We start from the raw sequence: 8,890 nt of genomic DNA, 5'->3' as shown, positions 1-8,890 counted from the left end.
TTCTGTAAATAAATTAATTGCTGGAATTAACTAATAAAAGTGGGAAAACTTAAGAGACAGACATTTTCTTTCTCTTCTGACACTATTAGATATCCTCATTGAAAGAGAGATTAAGAATTTCCTTCCTTCTCATTACGCAGCCTACTATAACTATACCTGCACCTGAAATTACTTCTTGAAGAGTGAATGGTTGAAAAAAAATATCGAGCTATCTCAGTGCCTAATTCCAATTGAGCAAGAGAGAGGTGACTTAGGGGACCACATGAAGCAAGAAGTTTCCCTACCTAATGGATCCCTGGCTCAATTTTTTCTGAGCTAGTTAGCCCATTTTCAAATTTTTCTGAAATTGCATTGCTCAAATTTTAATTGGGGTTGATGTAAGTAAAGACTGTTTGGAGTTTTGAGAGATAAGAGAGGGAGATAGTACCCATGTATACATCAGTGTCATAGTTAGGAAAACAATCTATCACTTAGTAAAACAGATTCATTTTAAAATAGTTAAGAAGCTCTTGATTCTCCAAACTTGATGATTAATTTAAATCAGCAACTCTGTTGCATAGTTTGATATAGCCATATTAAATTGACTTGTAGTAGCTGAGAAAAGGAAGCTGGGTTCTTTAGGAGAGAGATTAAGTTGAAAAACTGAAGTGGGCAACTTCGATGGAAAACTTTGGCAAATAGGGCTGTTCTTATCCCAACAAAATTTTCCTCTCTTCCTCCCCTATTATTACTTCTTAAGTAGTCTAGTTTCTCTCTATGTATGTATGTGTATGTCTGTGTATGTATGTGTCTCTCATTCGCCAGCTCTCTCTCTCTCTGGTGTTTTGTAGCAGTGCAATGACTTCACAAAGGTGAAAAAACCTGACAATACTTCAAAATAACAAACCTCAGACTGGCAGTATGTACTCCAAGCAGAAGAAATGTGACTAGGGTTTTTAAATATATAATATATAAACTGTGAATACAATTTTAAATAAATATTTCCTTTAACGTGAATCAGAGCTACTTTGGCTTGGCTTGTGCCATAGTAGGCAGAATTTTAAGATGCCTGCCTGCTCTCCAGCCTTGGGTATTATTCCCTGTATAATCCCTCTCCTGGAGTGCAAGTAGGACCCGTGACTTGCTTCTAGCCAATAAACATGGCAAAGGGGGTGGGATATCACTCTCATGATTTCTTTATGCTATATAAGAATGTCTTAATAGACCAGAGAGAGACATTCTCCTGCTGGCCTTGAGAAAGCAAACAGCCAAGCTGTGAATTGCATATGAACAGGCCCATGTGACAGGGAATAACCAGTGGCCTCTAAGACCTGAAGGCAGCCAACAGCCAATAAGGAGCTGTGGCCCTCAGTCACACAGCCTCAAGGAAATGAATTCTGCCATTGTACTGAAAGAGCTTGGAAACAGATGCTCCTCCAGTCAAGCCTCCAGATAAGAACACAGTCTAGTTGACATCTTGATGGCAGCTTTGTGAGACCAGATCAGAGGACCCAGCTAAGTTGTGCCCAGACTCCTGGACCATGGACATGTGAAATAATAATAACTCACTAATTTTTTGGTAATATATGTGATGCAGCATAGAAAACTGATGCATGTGACTTTCTCCAAACTGGATATTTCTATATACATAAAAAGGGCATAGTTATGAGATTAACATGTTTTAATAGTCTATATTAGCAGCTGAGAATGCTTCCAGTCACCAGGTAAATCCCCAATGAATGCCCAGTTTGGTTTGTTTTTTCATTTGTTTTGTTTTATTTGGTGTTTTAACACAACTTATATAGCTTGGCCATTGTTAATTTTTAATGAAAAAATATAATTAAAAGATTTCCTTTGATAGGGCCAACCCAGTTGATACAGCCCCCCTCACTTTATACATGTGCACAGACCTATTTCTTCCACTCAGTTATCTTTGATCTCAAAGTGTAAAGATTCCAAGAACTCCAATGACTTGCTTAGCTATTTTCAGTGCTGTAGGTGAGGGGGGAAAAAAGGAGTTCAGGACAACCTTCACAATTCTTTCTCATACTTTTTAATCTATCCTCCTATACTGGTATTAATTAATTCTGGAAATAATAATAGCCATGAGCACAGGTACAATATTTGTCAAAATGATAGACTATCTTTTTCTATCCTCTCTGATTCTCACAGCCACTTTTGAAATAGAGTAACATTATTTGCTTGCTTGAGTTTTTTATTTGTATCACTTTATTTTTTATGTAAAGAGTGACATATCCGAAGAAAAGAGGTTAAATGACTATATCAAGGCATCATAGCAAGTTTATAGCAGAGGTGAGATTTACCCCCTGGATTGTGGATTTGAAATCCAATGTTATTTTTCTGCTTCTACTGGCATTCCTTAGAGAATTATTATCAGGATGAAATGAGAGAGCCTTTTGTAAAGAACATAAATCTTGGAAATTTAATATGAAATTAAACAAGTGGAAAAACATTTTCCAAGCAAGAAACAGTTATATGATGGTTGAAAGTATGATTTTACGAAGCTGGATACTATGTGACCATTACTACCATTTATATTTCCATAGCAAATATAAATATAAAGATCTTATTTATTTACCTATGCTCTGAAATTATGATGAGTAGAAAGACATTTCTTTTTATTCCTGCCCTTGTAAATTTTACTAAGTCCCCAAACATAGTAGAGTAGCAAGACACGTTTTTTTCTGACAATTCTAGAAACTAATTACTGATAAAAATGAGTCCTCAGACTTTGGAGGCTAATAGCCTTGTCCATTTTGAAAAATGTAATATTCCTGTGTATTCCAACAGATTTTTTTTTTCCCGATTCAGTCTAAGAATCATGCGTCATTAGGCTGGACAAGGAGATGATAAACAACATTGTTATGGCTCTGTGGTTGCTAGGTTCTAAAGGCTCTAAAGAGGTAACTCATTATTTGACATAGACAAGTTGCTAAATGAGTGTCAAGGCAATTGTTGATGCCTGAAGTGGTTGAAGCAATCTATAGCATATTTGCCATCCCAAGAATTCTGTCTATTCTTCTCCAAGGCTGCAGCCTATTTTATTGTACTTGCTGCTTTCAGATTTTTCTTATTCAAGCACATCCAGATTTTTTCCTTTCAATACCATTTTCATCATACCATTTCCCCAGCTAAGCAAAGGTGCAAAATGGTTCCCAACTGCATAAAAATAAAGTTCAAACTCCTAAATATGCTTTTCAAGATATACTGCAATCTATTCACAATTATCTTTCAATTTTTATTGTCTCAACTCTCCCAAAGCAACCCAGCAACCTGGACAAATTTACCTCTGATCATAGCATATGTAGTCACACTTTCACAATTTATCTGCCTCATGAGCCCCATCTCTCTTTCTTTTACCATTCTTGTTTTTTGTTCTTCCAAGTTCTCTCCCATGAATTCTCTTCTCATCCTTCCTGCCCATTATTATTATCCCATCCTCTTAACTGGATATCACGCATTCTCCAAAAAGCTATCATAGATACTCATGTTTTTACATTTTAACTCTCAAACTAGAGTATTAGCGTATTAAAAAAGAAACTTTGTTGTATATTTCATTTTGAAACTCCACACAATCCAACAGTGCATTTTACATAGTAGATCCTTGGTAATTTCTTATCTTAGCATCCAAATTGGGTGAAACTTAAAGGATGTCTTGCCTCAAAAGATATTTTCTCTACTTTATTCATGCCAGGCATTCTGGCCTTTATTTGAGGCATTTAAACATTATGCTCTTGGCAGATTTACTTTATAAGAAGTTCTTTCTTATTTGTAATAAGACAAAAATCTGCTTTCTAGTACCTTCCAGCTGAAAGTCTCGCTTCTGCTCTCTGAAGTAATACAAAACAAGTCCAACTCATTTTAACGGATAGTACTACATTTACTTGAAGGCAAATACCGTGTCTCTCTCTTAAAATATCCTTGTTCCTATTCAAATATTTCACATCCCATTTATTTTTCTTCATGTAACATAGTTTCCAGACACCCTAATCATTGCTATGGCCTCTCTCTGGACTCCAAGCTTCTTTTCTTTTCTTTTTTTTTTTTTTTTCAGTCACCTGGGAGAAAGCCATGGACTCCAAGCTCTTTACCAAAGTTTTTCTTGAATGTGATCATCAAATTAAAGCACAGTATTTTAAATGTCATGCCACCAGTGCATAGATGAGTGGAACAGCTAATTTGCTTAATCTTGACACATATTGGTAATGACAAAGTCTAAGTTCATGTTATCTATTTTCATATGACGACATACGTTTGGCTCAAATTAAAGAAATACGTACAGGTATTTTACACACAATTACTGTTTATGCAGGCATTTACATCTTGAACTTGTATGGCTATCTGTTGCCGTTAGTCTCTTAATATGCTAGTAAATCTTTCAGAGGGAGAAAAGATGTTGGGTTGAAATAATTATTCCCTCTTAGAGAAAAGTTGTTGAAAAAATGTGGACATAAAAGTAGGGATTTCCTTCTAATGAATGCACCTATCTTCAGATATTTAAAAGACTACCAGTTAGAAAGGGCACTAAATTTATACTATGTATCTCCTGACTACAGAACAAGAAATGAGCTTGACTTAAATACCAAATATTTTCGCTGAAGATAATGACTTCTAACAGTTAAAACTATCCAATAAAATGTGTTGCCCCAAAGAGACTATCGTGTCACTGAATTGTGTTCAAGCTGAAGTTGACAGCTATCTCATTACTAAAAGTTTCAAACTGAAGTGAAAATCTGTTAGGTGAAGGGGGCGTGAGCTGGAAGTCCCATGTGGAGTTCCCACTGCTCAGAAACATGGACTGCAAGAAAGTTTGAGGGTAACTTGGAAGGATGTGCTCTACTCCACCAGACAAAAGGTGCTGTGTAAACAATGTTTGATAAGCATTACAAATGGCCTTTGATAGCTCCTTTAACCTTGCTGGAATTTGGTTTTCATGGTTTGGCCCTTCAATAAGGAGACTCACCTGGATAGTTACTGTGCCCCTTTTCAAATAGAAGACTAGTCTACAGACTTTCCTTTTCTAAGTACATTCAAGCCATCTGTTCAAGAATCTGTTCTGAATGTTGACGGATATTGGTGTTAAATAAATCAGCCTAAGGAGTCCAACAGTCACATTTTCCATTAGGAAACTGGAGCAAATTTTGTCTCTTTTTTATAATACTGGTGATTAAACGATTAAATAATTTGATCACCAGCCTTCATAACAAAGGAAATTGACTCTTGAGCAAACAAATGCCTAGCAAAACCATGAACATCTGCCATGGTGCACATTCCCTTAGCCATTCTGACATTATGTTCCTGGACAAATTGGCTCCAGATCCTACTCAAGATAAACCTGAACAAGGGCATCTTGATTTGTGTGTGTGTGTGTGTGTGTGTGTGTGTGTGTGTATGTGTGTGTGTCAATCACAAAATTTTATCATCAGAAATCCTGATCTCACATCCCTCTCCCCACTCTCAGTTCAGATTTTGGATTTGTCAAATGACTGACTAAGTGTTAACAACCAGCAGATGGACGAGAAGGGCAGATGGGGCTTTCCGAGGAAAGTGGCTAAGAAGTGATTAAAATCACCAAGGACTGTACTCATGTTTCCTCCTTTCAAAGGATGCTATATATTTTTTTTAACTGTTAAATGATTAAGATAGCAAAGCAGACAATAGAAGTGAACCAGTCCTTGTTATTCCCTCTTTGTTTAAATAGTTACACTTTTAAGATGACGATAAGAAATATTTTAAATAGAATTTATCTGTCTGAACTATTGATATCGTGGTCTTCCTTAAGACTTTGGGACGCTAGTAAAGATGTTTTCCATTTTTATAAAGTTTTAGAACTGCCAACTCACTTCCACATACATTGGGTACCTATCTCATTATTTTATTCATTCCATCATTTGGTGGGATGCCTGAGTCAGGCACTATGATATTACAGAAAACAGCAGTTCAACCTCCCTGAACTCAGGCACTCCCCTTGAAGTGATAATGACACATCTGCATGACTATGGCATTCAGAATATTCAGTTTAGGATACTGTACACTTATTTTAACAGCACTGCTCTTTCTTACATTTCTGGGTCACCTCCTTAGGAAATGCTTTGAGAACCAGATTAGTAGCTCCATAAGGAAATGTCTCATTACTTTGTAGATAAACCTTATTATTGACCCAAAATAGTTTTGCCCAGTTTCATTATTAAACTTGATTCTAAAAGGTATTTGGTCACTTGATAATGATTTTCATAATTGAGGATATTTAAAAGAATGTACTATAAGCACTAAAGTACATATAAAAGAGGGGCTCTGGAAAGACTTTAATCACCTGTGGTAGGCAGAATAATGCCTCCCAAAGATATCGCTGTTCTAATCCTCAGAACCTTGAATGTATTACCTTATATAGAAAAGGGGACTTTATAGATGTGATTAAGTTAGGATCTTGACATGGGCAGATTATTGTCTTGGATTGTCTTGGTGGGCCCAGTGTAATCACAGGGGTTCTTACTGGAGGGAGGCAGAGTCAGAGAAGGAGATGTGATGATGGAAGCAAAAGTCAGAAAGATTTGAAGATGCTACACTGCTGGCTTTGAAGGTGAAAGAAGGGGCCACTACCAACAAGTACAGGTGGGCTCTAGAAGCTGGAAAAAGAAAAATAATCCTCCCCTAGAGCCCTAGAGGCTTAGAGCCTCCAGAAGAAATACAGCCCCAATGATACTTTGATCTTTAAGACTTCTGACCTAATAACTATAAGGTAATAAATTTGTGTTGGTTCCAGCCACGAAATCTGTGGTAATTTGTTATAGCAGCAATAGGAAATTAAAACAGCATCAAATTATTTCAAATGATGATATCAGCATTAAAATACATTTATTTATGAAACTGATATGGCAGTGAGATTTTGCCATACACAGCCAGCTTAGATTGAAAACCAGAGGTCTCTTGAGGTGCTGTGTTGATGCTTCCTGAAGCTACATCCGGATTAGTAAGAGAACATGCAGCACTTGATTAGTGATGCCTGCAATAGAAGTCGGGCTAGGAATGGTGACAGCTGTATCAATCACACATTTGCCATTGCTGGTTATTTAGAATGGGTAAGTTAGACCATTCTCTCAGAATCATAGAATATTAGAGTAGTAAGTTTGGCTTTTCATATCACAGAAGAGAAATTTAAATTGCAGTTCAGCAGAAAAACTTATCAAAGTCACTGAAGAGTTATTGATTAGAATCAGGTCTATTAATAACATTGAGAGTCTTTTACTTTCTATCTGAAATTCTTTCTACCACATCTCAGTAAGTTTTGGTAATTCAATGGTTCAGGTAAAAATAATACTGATCAAAATAATGGTGTTCCCTCCTCTTTAGTGACAACTACCTGTCCTAACCCAAGGCTTCAGTGTCATGAAAATCAAACCACTCTGTTTAGTGCTTTATTCACACTCCCCCCTGCTGGGTAGTACCCAACCTCTAAACATCCTCACACTTCTCCACTCTTTCTACTCCATAACCACTTCACCTGTTATCCTGATCAAATCTTAAGTCTCAACTAAATGTCTTTTAAAAAAGACAAAGAGATCCAATGAATTAATTTATACCTAAAAAGAGATTATTTATTGGGTTTCTAATAAGGTTTTTTGGGTTACTAGCATTTTAGAAATACCCAAGAAAACAAAAGCTTTAAATCAAATGCTTTCATTTCTCATGCAATGTGAGGTCAGCAGAAGGAATATTAAGTGTTAATAAATAATAAATGCTGATTAGAAAATTAGCAGGTACTCTGCTAGGTACTTGGGATACCACTCTGGATTCATACCCTTGAGAAACTTACAGATTTTCAGGAGCCTCTCAAATCTCAGCAGTTGATTTGCATATGGATTATATCTGTTCTTTCTGCTAGGATCTTACCCTGGGAAATAGAGAGACCCAGTCACAGCTTATGGAAACAAAACAGTTCTTCAAGAAGTTAGTGTGGGCCCTGAATTCCTTTCTGAACACTCCAACTTTCAGAGAGGAGAGAACCAATGGTTTCTTGGAGGAACACAATTATTTCACAGGGAGGTAGAATGGTAAATTATTAGGAAAGCACAATCTAAAAACCTGATTGCCTGAGTTTTTATCTCACTTTTTTCTCTTTTTGCTTGAGAGATAATGAACAAATTCTTTCATCTTTCTAAGTCTTGGTTTTCTCATCAATAAACTGAGATGAAGTATATTTACTGTCTCATGAGGTAGGGATTAAATGAAATAATGTAAAGAATACTAAATAGTACAGTCACTAGGACAAAGTACGTACCGATAACTGGGAGCAATTAGTATTATAGTTAATGTTATCATTAATGTTAAAACTATTCCCCTCTCCTGCTTCTCCATGACTATGATACGATATCTTCAAAATAAAGTCTATGGGAATATTAAAAGATCATATTATCAGTCTTGGTAAATATGGCAGCTCTACTGATGTTCACTCTTCCCCTTGCATTCTTTCCTGTTAGAAATACCAAATCCACTAAAATACTAGCAGGCAGTCTCCCAGTCTGGCAGCAGGACAAGGGGATCCAACTAAATAAGACCTAAGAGAAATACTGCTGAAGATTTCTTAGAAATATATTCCTCCCTCAGCCAGGCGTGGTGGCTTATGCCTGTAATCCTAGCACTCTGGGAGGCTAAGGTGGAAGGCTTGCTTGAGCTCAGGAGTTCCACACCAGCCTGAGCAAGAATGAGACCCTATCTCCACTAAAAATAGAAAAATTAGCCAGGTGTCTTGGTGCTCACCTGAAGTCTCAGCTACTTGGGAGGCTGAGGCAGGAGGATTGCTTGAGTCCAGGAGTTTGAGGGTGCAGTGAGCTAGGCTGACACCACTGCACTCTACCCAGGGCAAGTGAGCAAGGCTCTGTCTCAAAAAAAA

This window comes from Propithecus coquereli, unplaced genomic scaffold, assembly GCF_000956105.1.
Source record: "Propithecus coquereli isolate 6110/MARCELLA unplaced genomic scaffold, Pcoq_1.0 Scaffold96, whole genome shotgun sequence".
Taxonomy (NCBI): Eukaryota; Metazoa; Chordata; class Mammalia; order Primates; family Indriidae; genus Propithecus; species Propithecus coquereli.
The sequence above is the reverse complement of the archived record's forward strand: the minus strand, read 5'-3'. Positions refer to the sequence as shown.